This window comes from Lactuca serriola, chromosome 8 (genome assembly GCF_051521515.1).
Source record: "Lactuca serriola cultivar US96UC23 chromosome 8, Lser_US96UC23_V15, whole genome shotgun sequence".
NCBI classification, from domain to species: Eukaryota; Viridiplantae; Streptophyta; class Magnoliopsida; order Asterales; family Asteraceae; genus Lactuca; species Lactuca serriola.
The window spans coordinates 264,977,447-264,991,905 of record NC_136415.1 but is presented as its reverse complement, the minus strand read 5'-3'; positions in this window follow the sequence as shown (position 1 = coordinate 264,991,905).

Sequence of the window (14,459 nt, the reverse complement as noted above, 5' to 3'; positions counted from 1 at the left end):
CCGGGGCGGAGGTGATGTCATGCATAGCATCACAACCAATGAATAACAGCAAGCATAGTAAACACTACCAGACATTGAATACATATGTGAAAAAGGTTTACATTGTTTAATACATAGTTTTGTTCTTATCAAAGGTAAAATAGAAATTCACGACACTAACGCTTCGACTTCTCCGAACTCCTGGAAGTACATGTCTACTAATTCCCTGAGAATACAAGCAGTTTGAAAGTCAGCATAAATCTGGTGAGTTCAGAAGCATTTAGTTTTGGTGGAAAAGTGTTCTTTGAATCCTTTTGAAAAGTATTCCTCAAGAAAATCCTATATCTTCGTATGAAAAGCACGTTTGAAAACCCATTCATTCCATGACTTCCAGGTTCGTACAGAACGTGTACAATCCAATGTGTCGTGGAATGAATATGAATGTTCGTTAGTTGAAAAACAATCCGTTTTGAATAGCTGGTTTATCCTGAGAAAATCCTATATTTTCCCTAAAGGTGGTTGGTTGATTATCCGTTTTAAACTGAGGTCTGCAAGTATCTACCATACTCATGTATATATATAAAAGTAGTTTTCTTTTAAAGACCCTGGTTACACCCAGAGATATATTAGTCTTAAAAGCTAAATAAAAGAAACCGTGATGAACTAAGTCCTGAAGGTATTATTAATACCCTCTAGTAATCTAACGGTTGTTACCTTGAGGTTAGTTCATTTAATTCATTATACAAAGTAAATTCCTGTTATCTAGGTTGTCAGTTTCGTAACCATAACTGACTGGACATGGCCCGCAATGGCCGATATCCTTAATGACTTTGTCACCCGCAGACCTGCCGGTCCAACTGTAGCTAGCAGTGAGGTGCAGGATTGTCAGTATCGTATAGATCTATACACAACAGTCACGCTCTCCTTACAAGAGATTCTGGTCACGAGGGCTAGTCCTCCACTCTGTTTAATGTGGTGAGTGTTACCAAGGACGTGTCTCAAACATAGCCTAATAAATTTACACATAATAACACTGAAAATCCTGTTTATGATTTGCATGAATCCTTTATAAAATAATACATTTTACTATATGCTTCACAAGTTCCTTGTTCTAGTTTTGAAAAAAAAAACTGTTTCTACGAGTTGGTTTCTTAATCGTTTGGTAAAATTGTTTTTCGTGTCAAACGCATGTTGAAATATGGTTATCTTAAACAAAATAATATATTTTGAGCACAAGTTTCCTTGTACTTTTGCTTGTATCCCCCCCCCCTTAAAACATAAAAATAACTCGGAGAAACGTAGGGGTATGAACTTACAGTTGTTTCGTGGAGTTGTTGACTGAAATGAAGATTCCCGAGTTGTTGTGCGTGACACTTAAAGAAATCTGAGACTTGCTTGAATCGAAGGAATGAGTTGACAGCCTTAAAACATGAATTTTTGGATTCTGAAGGTGAGTTTACGGCCTTAGAACACGAGTTTACGGTTTCTGCAGTTTGCCGAGTTTATGGCCGTAAACTCAAGAACTGAGTTTACGGTCATTGAAGGTTGGACTATAAACTCGGAAAATGGGGTTTGGGTGTTGATTTCGGCGAGCTGAGTGATTTCAGACGTTCCAAAAGACTCCGAACGTGGTTTTCTCGATGCTCTCCGAAGTTTGAAGGCGTTTTGAGTGTTTACGTTCGAGGTCTAGAGAGAGAGAGAGAGAGAGAGTTTTTGGCCAGAAATGTTCTAATGAAGGTGGAGGCATCGTATTTATAGGGGTGAGGTGATGGGTCCACTTTCCACTGACCGTAAACAGGTTTACGGTCGTAAACGATTTTACGGTCGTAAACGAGTTTACGGCCGTAAACTAGTTTACGGTCGTAATCCCATTTTAGACCGAAAATGTAGTTTTCTCGAGACATTCGGGTTTCCTCGCGATTTTTGGTTCCGACTTGTTAATAGTTTAATTAAATATAACTAGATTATTTTATTAAGCCAAAATTTTGACGGAAAAATTAATGAATTCGAAAGTTTATTAACGGAAATTGTGTGATAGAAACGGACAAAGTTTCGGGTTGTCACAGATATCCATTGCGAACGCGAGCTACTACAGATTTTGATAAGTTGTGAAATTCGGAACCCATTGGGTTCTTATTGGTTCCTATGGGCAGTTGATGACACATTGGTTCCAATGGGCTAGTACAAGCTATTGGGTGTGAAAGCTACTTGGGAACCCTTTTTGTTAATTGGTTCCTTTTATTTATTAGTTTCCTTATTTTTGTAATAGCTTGTAAGCCTATAAATAGCCCTTATTCGAACCTTTTTGGGAGACATGTTTTTGCGGATTATTGAAATAAAGAACTTTGTTTATTTTGAGTTGCTTACTCGTCCTTTGTCAATTCTTGATCGCGTTTTCTAGGTTGATTTGAACTCAAATCAACAAGTCTTGATTTGTTTCCATCGATATTCACTCCATAGGTCTAGATTGTTTATCACTTCTATATTTTCTTGTTTTCTTGTCGATTTCTTATCATTGTTCATATTATATAATGCGCTCATAAAATTAGAAAATTCTTCAGGAATTTACACCCCCCCCCCCACGTACATGCATCGTAAGTGGTACCCAAAATTCTTGCTGAGTTTGAAGATTTTCATGTTTCCTGTCAAGTGTGATTTACGATTTGTTGTTGTGATTTGTGTTGATGTTTTTATTCAGTATGTTTGATTTGATTGTTATCGTTGAAGGTTGAAATCGCATCGGAATTCATGGATTTTGAAGATCCAAATTTCGTGAATGCCTTGTGTGAAGTTTTGCGTGGGTTGCTCAAAGAAGGAAGGAGACAATAACCAAGGAAAGTTGGAGACGGCAATGCGAACGCTTTGCCAAAGTTCATTGGCGGATTCGATGCAGAAGAATATTTGGAGTGGGAAGAGAAGATTGGAAAAAAAAATTAAGTTCAAAGGGTTAGATGATATGATGAGCTACAAGAATGTGATTTAGAGACTGAAGGGAGAATCAATGATTTGGTATGACGGACTGATAGCCAAAAGAAGATGTGAAAGGAATAATAAAATCTCATCTTGGTAATCCTTAAAACACAAACTCAGAAGAAGGTATGTTCTATCAAATAACCCAATCACAATTTATAGAAAATTTTCTAAATCAAGGCATATGAAATTTTTCGATGGGATCGATTTTGATGAATCATTAGGAGAGACTGTTGTGACTGAAGAACCTGCCGTTGTGCAAGAATATTTTGTTGTGAATATTAAAGAATCTTTTGTGATGACTGTTGTGATTAAAGAATCTGTTGTGAGAAGGAGTGTGAAGACAACAAAGCAGATGAGGACATTTTCATCTACAAGGCTTCACTCAGATATGAACCAGAAAAAGACATAGACAATATTTCACTCCTAAATGTTGAAAAAGAAAAATATGAGGACCCAAAGAATATTGCTAATGTTATTGATGTGGAGGGAAAAGAAGAAGTCATGGAAGAAATTGATTTCGTGGCTGAAAACAAAAGATGAAGCAACTATGGAAGAAATCAATTTCTCGGATCCTGTAACGACGTAAATTTCAAAACAATTTTTCACTTTTAAAAAATGTAATTTCATTCATAAATATTCTCAATTCTCAATGTATCACATATCAAATCCATAAAAACACATCCCCAGATCATAATGTATAAAAGTCCAATAGTGTGTACTGATCATGTCGGCGCCTTCCCACGATCCTTATTGGTACCTGAAACAGATAACACAAAACACTGTAACCATAAATGCTTAGTGAGTTCCCCAAAATACCACATCTAACACATATTAGCCACAGAGTTAGGACCAGAGGGTCCACAAAATTAGGTCCACAGAGTTAGGACCAGAGGGTCCACCCGCGATCCTCATTGGTACCTGGACCTAATTATGTGGACCCTCTAGTCCTAACTCTGTGGACCTTCCGGTCCTAGCTCTAGAAACTCTGGAGTACATACAGCATAAGTCAAATAGAAATAATGCAATGCAACACATCACATAGATAACACACAATATAGTCTGTCACATAACTCTAATTATCTCTTAAGGTAAAGTATAGTTAGAAGACTTACCTCGGATAACTCGGTAACCCTCTAACTCGGAAATACTGATCTAGCCTCCACCTAATCACATAAAATAATTACTCTAATCAATATGGCTTTCAAAGACTAGGCTAATCCCTCTCTAAGTTCTCTAAGAAGGGTAAAAGACCATTCTACCCCTCCAATGGCTCAAAAGTCCAAACATTGACTAAACCCTAATAGTTAACGAAGTCAACTCTAGTCAACGGTCAACTTTGACCAGAGTCGTCGAGTGCACACGAGCGACTCGACGAGTCCACACGGGTCCCCTGAATCCTTCTAAGCCTCACTTGGCACGTCGAGTCCCTCCTCCACTCGCCGGGTTACTCTGCAACGAATCGCGGGGCAAACCCCGACTTGACTCGTCGAGTCCACTTAGGAACTTGGCGAGTTGCTCCCATGACCCCACTCAAATGACTTTCTGAGGTCAGATCTTCTTCTCTAACCTGTAGATTTGACTTCCCCACGACCAATAACCACATAAAGGTTGAAACTTGACTCACATGCAATGCACCCAAGGCTTCTTTTGGTGAAATAACTACTAAAATGGCTACCTAGGTTCATAACTCCAAAGGGATGGCATAAAGCATAGTGATAGGGACTCTTTGGACCTCTTGAGGTCCAGATCTAAGAATCATTTCACCTTGGTACCTCACCCACTCCAGATTTAAGCTAAAACATGCATATAGAAACCCTAGATTTGACTAAACATCATAATCACGAGAATAAGCACAAATTGATACCTCCAACAGCTTCTTCTGATCAAATGGAAGTAGATCCAAGCTCCCCAACTCGCCTAGCTTATCCTTCCTCCTTTATTCTTGCTAAAACACACAAGAAATGGTGAACATTGGCCTCCTTTCTCACTCACAAGACTCACAGATGCTCTGGTACTCTCAAGGACGAAGGTAGCCGCAATTAAGCGCCATAAGGTCCTTTAAATAGGGCACAAGCCCTGGGATTTAGGGTTTCAACCCACAACGCGGACTCGTTGAGACCACCCTTTCCTACTCGTTGAGTCTGTTGATTAATCCCGTCAGCAAACGCGATCCTACTCGACGAGTCTAAATGTCAACTCGTCGAGTCCCTCTCTTTTAATCAAAATAAATGATCAAACATAATACCTGGAAATCCGGATGTTACAATTCTCCCCCACTAGAATCAGACTTTGCCCTCGAAGTCTTGCTCCACAAACAATTATGGATGTTGCTTCCGCATCTCCAACTCCGGCTCCCAAGTCAGCTCGGACCCTCTCCGATGTTGCCACTGGACTTGAACCAAGGGCACCTCCTTGTTCCTCAGAACCTTGATCTTTCGATCCATAATCGTAACTAGCCTCTCAACATAATTCAGGCTCGCATCCACATGTATGTCTTCCAATGGCACCACCGCCAACTCGTCGGCTATACACTTCCTGAACTGAGACACATGGAAGGTATCATGAATCTGGCTCAACTCCGGAGGTAGCTCCAAACGATATGCTACCCTGCCCACCCTCGCGGTCACCCTGAACGAACCAATGTACCGGGGCCCCAACTTGCCCCTCTTCCTGAATTGGATCACTAAAGCCAAGGAGATACCTTCAGGAGTACGAAGTCTCCCACCTGGAACTCAAGCTCGGATCGTCGCCTATTCACATAACTTTTCTGGTGACTCTGAGCTGTCAACAACCTCTGAATGACCTGTTGTATCTGCTCTGTCATCTGAAGCACTAACTCAGTGCTGCCCAACACTCGCTGCCCGGCCTCTCCATAGTAGATGGGAGTCCGACACCTCCTCCCATACAACAACTCAAAGGGAGGCATACTGATACTCGAATGGTGGCTGTTGTTATATGAAAACTCAGCCAACGGCAGATATGTGTCCCAACTTCCTCCGAAGTCCAGCACACATGCCCTAAGCATGTCCTCGAGCGTCTGAATCGTCCGCCCGCTCTGACCGTCCGTCTATTGGTGGTATGCGGTACTGAAATGCAGCCTCGTACCCAACTCCTCATGGAATTTCTTCCAGAACCTGAAAGTAAAACGCACATCTCGATCTAACATGATCGAGATCGTTACTCCATGCCGCGATACCACCTCTCTCACATACAACTCTGCTGGCCTCTTAGCAGAAGAGCTCTCACTGATAGAAAGAAAATGAGCGCTCTTCGTCAGCCGGTCAACGATCACCCAAATTGCATCAACACCTCTCGCAGTCCTCGACAATTTGGTGATAAAATCCATGGAAATTTGTTCCCACTTCCACTGAGGAGCCTCAAGTGGCTGCAACTTGCCATGCGGCCATTGGTGCTCGGCCTTAACCCTGCAACAGGTCAAACACCTCTCCACAAACCACATAACATCCATCTTCATACAGGGCCACCAATAGTCTCTCTTCAGGTCCAAATACATCTTAGTGTTGGGCTATGAGCATTCTAACACTCTTATGGTGTGCATGCAACCCTATAAACCCTGGATATATGTTTTTATGCATGCAAATAAGAACTTTCCAAGGCTTTAATCCTAACTAGCATACTATGAGGCAACTATACTACAAAGACTAGTTAGATGACATACCTTTTGATGTATCTAGATGTCTTCAAGCTTTAAGAGCTTAGCCCCAATAGTGTGGAAGCCTCAAGTGGAATCACAAATCACCAAAACACCTTGGAAGACTTTGACAATAAGAATACTTTGGTTCTCTCTGGTGAAATCGGCTAGCCCTCTTAGTGTACCCACACTCGTGCCAATTTCACCAACCAATGACATCTTTATATAGTATGGAGACTAGGGTTAAACCCATGACCTTTCATTTCATATGATCCATGGGTTAAACACTCCATGGACTACCCATGAAAGCTTAGCCCAACCTAAATGAACTTGGCCCATTCCATATATATAAGAGTCCATATTTAATTAATTATTTTTGATCACTTAATTAATTATAAATTAATTCTTGATCAATACTAATTAAATAATATGATTATATATTAATATATTAGAGCTTATAATATATTAATATAAATCATAAATATACTATTCTCAAAACACTATCCATATAAATTATGCCGGTAAAGTGCAACCCAAATGGACCATGTCGGGTCGGGTCAAGTACATACCAAATATAGTTATGGACTTAGACATTAATCCAGCACTTAGTGGCCCTGGGATGGATCGAAAACCTCGATCTGTGCCCCTCCCCCATCAGAATGGTACGTGCCCCGCCCTCAAATGGCACCCAAATCCCACCGTGAGAGGTCATCAGGCCTCGGCTATTGGCCTCTACCTGGGCCTCCCGAATTGTGTCCAACAGCAGAGTCATCACCGTCAACCTCATACAAACATCTCATATCGGGGCACTCTACGCCCTATGACTCAAGGCATTGGCTGCAACGTTAGCCTTGCCCGGGTGGTATAGCATCTCGCAATCATGATTGTCACAACTGGAAATTTTGTGTCATGTAATCTATACACTCAAGTTAATGTGAATCAAAAACTTAAGAACATGTGTGACACCTATGATTATGACATCAAAAACTTCAATCAAATACATCATACAAGTACTACAAATAGTCATCAAACAATTGGAAACTCTAAAAGTTCTTATTTAGGTCCACCTTGGACTAGAACTTCCTTATTGGATCCAAATGGAGCAATAAGCTTCCAATTTGACTATCATGGGCTTAGAACCCTAATTTGGCTCTAATTGGACCCACATTAATTTATTTCAACATTTTGGGCCATATTGGGCCTAGAATGAAATGAATTAAAAGCTTTGATACATGAATAACCTAAACTAGTCCAACAAAAATGTAAAAATTCTACCACATTCTTTTAGGTTTATAACATACCCAAACAAACTCTAATATTGGGCTTAGGGGCAAAAAGCCCAAATTTTTCCTTTTCCCTTCCAAACTCTCGGCCCAAGGCCCAAACCCAAGGAGAGATGAAGAGTTGACTTGCCATTGCCACCTCATTATTGTCTTTTGGATATCCATGCAACATATCACATACCTCCATGCAAGTATCACTTCAAAGATCACTTCTTCTTTTCCCTCCTTCACTCTCGGCCATCTCAAACACACACACATTCACAAAAATCTCTCAAACTCCCTCAAGAACACTCCTCCCTCTCCACCCAAAGATCTCAAAATTTAGGAAGCATTCAAGAGGAAATTTCCACAAATTCTTCATCTAAGGTAAGATTATGTGTGGATCTATGACTTAGATTCTTTTTGTCACCAAAATCTTTTCCTAATCCATGCCAAAATCGTGATCTTACATCCTAGAAGCACATCAAACTCGAGATCTTCAAGAAAAGGGTGCTAAGGCCAAAAATCACCAAGTTTTCTTCCATCTTTTCTTCAAAAACCGAAATCACACACTAAGGTGAGCTTCATACCCCCTATTTTATGTTTTTATGAGTTTTTTTGGGGGGGGGGGGGGGAATACAAGTGAAAGTGTAGATCTATATGTGTTTTGTATGCCTTGTATGATTCCTATGCTTATATGTGTGTTTTTGTGTGTTATAATGTTGGATCTAGCCATAACACCCCTAAAAACCGAGATACACTTTATGTTAAATGATACTAGCATCAAGTATATTTCTACATACCAAGTGTTCCAAGAAAAATAGCTAAATGGCTTAGTAACATTTTCTTTGGGCTAAAAACTCAATTTTTGGACATAAAATGCTAAAAATATAAAGTTAAAGGGCCCAAATTGAAATATTACGAAATCTGATGGGGGAGATGAGTCAAAACAGTTTCCATAATGTATTTTCTGAAAATATACTTGTTGGAGGATTAAAAACATAAATTTCAAGCTTAATGGGCTAAAAATGACATTTTCGGCCCAATAAGTCCCATTATACGAAATTTTCTGTTTTGGAGGGCCAAAACTGTGTTTTTCTGTAAAACAGTGGACTATTAGTGTTCCAAGTCCTTTTCAAAGGTTTAAAGTGCTTTTTAAATTTAAAAAGGACCAAAGTTGCAAAAAATTTCCAATTTGGGCCAAAATTGTCAAAATTGCAAAAAAGAGGGGTTATAACCGAGAAAACTGCATTTTCAGGGACTTAAACTGTTTTCAATGAAAAATATGCTGAAAAATATTAATTTCAATAATTTTTGGTGTTAAAATGTCAAGAAAAATGATTTAAGGACCAAACCGGAAAGTTATTTAATTAAAGGGTTGAAAAAGTAAATGTTACAAACAATGAGGGGTTGAAAACAGAAAACTTCCAAGGCTAATTCAATACACGCAATTTGATCAAATAATGGCACTGCGACTATCGACAAAATACAATACACAACAATACCAAAAGTCGTTGCTAAACGAATTGGTTCGGTCTCGAACCAATAAAAACCCGAAACTACTAACGCGACGATATCTCGATTCATACAAGTAACATTTGGGAATTCAATATACATGTGAGAGTGCACAGACGTCTACGCACCATCTTTGGGCCCCAAAAGTGTAAAATCTTGTTTGTTGGGCCTAGCTAGCCCAATGACCTGATCTTAAGGCCCGAAGACTTCTACCTTACGAGGTGTTGGGTCTTACCGATCTAACACAGCGTAAAAGGACTTTCAATGGCTTGTATACTATCGGTCCCCAAGGGTCCTTTGGTATTGCTAGTAAAGTCGGTATTTCATGCAAGGCGGGTCAGGGACCCCTCGTACCTTTTGTTATCCCCAACCGGTTAATGGAGTCATCGGGGTCTTCGTGTCCTCTTTCTCTTCGGATGTGGGACTACACGTAGTCAGGGCGATCGAATAACGTGATTAGTATGGACGACGCCTATGGGATCGTTAGTATAGTTATAAACTGGTCGTTTGTGTAACGCATGTTTATAGCAATTAATCATGCTCAAAAATAATCCGACGTCGCCTGGAATTGATAACTTCACGCGTTACAATGGTTTCATTTTAACTTCATGGAATTCAAAGAATTAGGAAAACATCGGGTTTTCCTGGGGTTTTTCAATACATACGGATTCGAAATGTATACAAGTTTAATGAACAATTTTTACAAGTATAGAAACAAACAAGCATACCTATGGATCTTCACAAACGTTTTCAAAAGCCTTTCTTTTCAGAAAATATCGGATTTTCTGGTGGTTTTCAAACGACACGAAACATTGTTTTTCAAATACCGCTTATGAACTCACCAACATTTCACATGTTGACGTTTTTCAAAATACTTGTATTCTCAGGTAACCAGTGAATCAAAGGAAAATGTACTCAGTGATGGCTTACAGTTTACTTATTAACGAATCGAACAGTTTATTTTTGGGAATGTAATGTTTAAACAATGTATTGTTGTTCCTCTCACCAGGTTGACCCGGAAATTCTCTTCAGGGGGTCTCGGCACCTCCCAACTCATCACAACCTCAATCTGGGCCGAAAATATTTTTATTTCGGATATTGGACTGTAATATTATGAAACTTGGAATGCTCAAATTTCACAAAACCAGGAGCATCCACTCTCCTGATATCTCCTTAAACGTAAACCCTAATGTACACAAACTTGTTCGGAAAAGTGTGAAAATCACTGAAATTGGACTAGCTTCTATTGAATAGATAATGTTCGTACAAATGGAAATTTCGGGTTGTCACATCATCCCCCCGTTAGAAGGAATTTCGTCCCGAAATTAGAATTTACGCAAATACGAAGTTACAAATAATTAAGCGAAAAGACGAAGGTATTTCAACTTCATCTGATCCTCGCGTTCCCAAGTGAATTCCGGTCCTCGCTTGGCTTTCCAGCGAACCTTCATGATAGGGATACGACTTTGTTTCGTCTGCTTGACCTCACGGTCCATGATCTCTACAGGTTCTTCCACGAAGTTGAGGCTCTCGTTGATCTCGATCTCGTCGAGTGGGATTACAAGAGTCTCGTCGGACAGACACTTTTTCAAGTTAGATACGTGGAATGTAGAATGTACGTTACGAAGTGTGTCGGGTAGGTCGTGTTTGTAAGCTACGGGGCTGACTCTTGCAAGAATCTCGAAAGGCCCTATGTACCTCGGATTAAGCTTCCCACGCTTGCCGAAGCGTATCAAGCCCTTCCAGGGTGAGACTTTGAGAAGGACTCGGTCTCCCACCTGAAATTCCAAAGGTTTTCTTCGTTTATCGGCATAGCTCTTCTGTCGGTCTCTAGAGGCTTTCAATCGTTCATGGATCTGAACGATTTTCTCTGTTGTTTCCCGAATGATTTCTGGACCGGTGAGAGTACTGTCGGAAGCTTGCCCCCTTGCTAATTGGGTATCACCCACCTCAGCCCAGCACAGAGGGGGTCTGCACTTTCGGCCGTAGAGGGAGCATCCTTGATGCTCGTGTGATAACTGTTATTATAGGAAAATTCGACAAGGGGTAAATGAGTATCCCATGCATTCCCAAAATCAATCACACAGGCTCGCAACATATCTTCCAGTGTTTGGATGGTCCTCTCACTCTGTCCGTCGGTTTGTGGATGGTAGGCTGTGCTCATGTCCAGCCTTGTTCCTAGGGAATGTTGTAGTGATTGCCAAAATCTTGAGGTGAACCTACTATCCCTATCGGAGATAATGGACATAGGTACACCATGTAGCCGTACAATTTCCCTAATGTATGTTCTCGTAAGTTTCTCCATCTTATCGGTTTCTTTGATAGGCAGGAAGTGTGCAAACTTGGTCAATCTATCAACGATGACCCATATGGTGTCAAGTCCACCCGTTGTCTTGGGCAACTTGGTTATGAAATCCATAGTGATCCGCTCCCACTTCCATTCTGGAATCTCTGGTTGTTGTAGTAAACCAGAGGGCTTCTGGTACTCGACCTTAACCTTTGCGCAAGTAAGGCATTTACTTACGAATGTAGCAATCTTTGCTTTCATATTAGGCCACCAGTATAGCTTTTTAAGATCCAGATACATCTTACCTGAACCTGGGTGGACGGAATACCGAGTGTTGTGCGCCTCGGTCATGACCAAGTCTCGGAAACCACCGTGTTTCGGTGTCCAGATCAGTTCATGAAATATAAAGCTCCGTCACCCTTGGCTTCGAAGTTCTTGTCCACTCCTCTAAGGGATTCAATCGTCACATTTTTTCAGGTTTCATGGCCTCAAGTTGAGCCGCCTGAATTTGCTTAGTCAGGTGTGAATGGATGGTTATCGATAGGGACTTGACTTTGCGACCAGAATATTCCTTCCGACTTAGGGCGTCTGCTACTACGTTAGCTTTACCCGGATGATAACGAATATCGCATTCGTAATCACTGAGTAGCTCGACCCACCATCGTTGTCTCATGTTGAGCTCCTTCTGATCGAAAATATGTTGTAAACTCTTGTGGTCGGTAAAGATAGTGCTCTTCGTTCCATACAAGTAATGTCTCCAGATCTTCAGAGCAAACACTACTGCTCCTAGTTCAAGATCGTGGGTCGTGTAGTTAACCTCGTGTGTCTTCAACTGTCTTGAGGCGTAGGCGATGACCTTACCTCGCTGCATCAGAACACATCCGAGTCCTTGATTTGATGCATCGCAATAGACTACGAAGTCTTCTATTCCTTCAGGAAGGGATAGTATTGGCGCGGTGCACAAGGCTCGTTTGAGCGTTTGGAACGGTCTTTCTTGTTTCTCTTCCCAGTCAAAGGCCACGCCTTTCTGGGTCAGGGTCGTAAGAGGCTTCGCTATTCGGGAGAAGTTCTGAATGAACCTGCGGTAGTAGCCAGCGAGACCTAGAAATTGACGAATTTCTGTAGGCGTCTTCGGCGCTGACCAGTTCTCAATGGCTTTTATTTTGGATGGGTCCACGTGGATTCCTTCTTCGCTTACAACATGTCCTAAGAATTCGACTCTTCGGATCCAAAATTCACATTTCGAGAACTTCACATAAAGTTTCTCTTTACGTAATGTCTCTAGAACTTGTCGCAGATGATCGCCATGTTCTTTCTTACTTCGGGAGTAGATCAGGATGTCGTCAATGAAAATGATGACGAACTGATCCAAGTAAGGTCGGCATACTCTATTCATCAGATCCATGAAGACTGCGGGCGCATTGGTCAATCCGAATGGCATCACCACGAACTCGTAGTTTCCGTATCAAGTTCGGAAGGCTGTCTTCGGCACATCCTCCTCTAGCACTCGTAACTGGTGATATCCGGATCTCCGATCAATCTTGGAAAAATAGTTCGCCCCTTGCAGTTGGTCGAATAGATCATCAATGCGTGGCAGAGGATAACGATTTTTGATCGTCAATTTGTTGAGTTCTCTATAGTGAATACACATACGGAATGATCCATCTTTCTTCTTAACGAACAAGACCGGTGCTCCCCAAGGTGAGAAACTTGGTCTTATAAAGCCCTTGTTGAGCAGTTCGTTAAGTTGACCAGAGAGTTCCTGCATCTCGGCTGGTGCTAAACGGTAGGGCGACTTGGCTACTGGGGTAGCTCCTGGGACTAAGTCGATTCTGAATTTGACTTGTCGTTGCGGAGGTAACCCGGGTAGTTCTTCTGGGAAAATGTCGGGGAAGTCGCTCACTACTGGGATGTTCTTTAGTTCTTTTGTTTCTAGGTTCGTGTCGACGACGTGGCCAAGGAATGTGTGGTATTCTTTGCGCAGGTATTTCTGTGCTTGAATACTTGATATAATGCGAAGACTCGCACCAGGTTTGTCGTCGTAGACTATAAGAGTTTCGTTAGACGGGAAGTTTAGACGGACTGCTTTCTCATAGCACATGATGTCGGCACGATGAAGACTTAACGAATCCATGCCAATAATTACGTCGAAACTTTTTATTGAGACCGGCATAAGGTCGATTGGGAATGAATGGTTATCTAAAGTTAGGGTACCACCTAAGTATATGCTATTTGTACTTTCAGTTTTCCCATTGGCCATTTCTACTGTGAATTGTTCATTAAGTGCGTGTGGTTGTTGCTTTAGCATACGAGCAAATTTATGGTTTACGAAGCTTCGCTCCGCTCCACTATCGAACAGAATGCATGCATAGGAGTTATCAAGGAGGAACGTACCAGTTACCACGGTCGGGACAGTAACTGCTTCCCCGTGACCTATAGCTAGTACCCTTCCTGCTCCACCAGCATTCTTTGCTTTGGGGCAGTCCCTCTTATAGTGGCCTGCTTCGCCACATCCATAGCAAGTTGGGCTCGTGCCAGAGCCAGGGACTTGGTTGATAGGTTATGCCGGGAACTTACAGAAATGGACGGTGTGTCCTTTTCTGTTGCAGTTTGAGCACTGCATTTCACGGCAGGGGCCGTTGTGGTGGTAGTTGCATTTGTTGCACTTGGGCAAACTTCCAACATACCGACTCACCGGAGCAATAGTAGCAGTAGTGGGGGTTATTGCGGCATGCATTGCCACAATTTGCTACTTTTTGGTAGCCTGCTGTTTCTTCTTTTCACCCCAGAA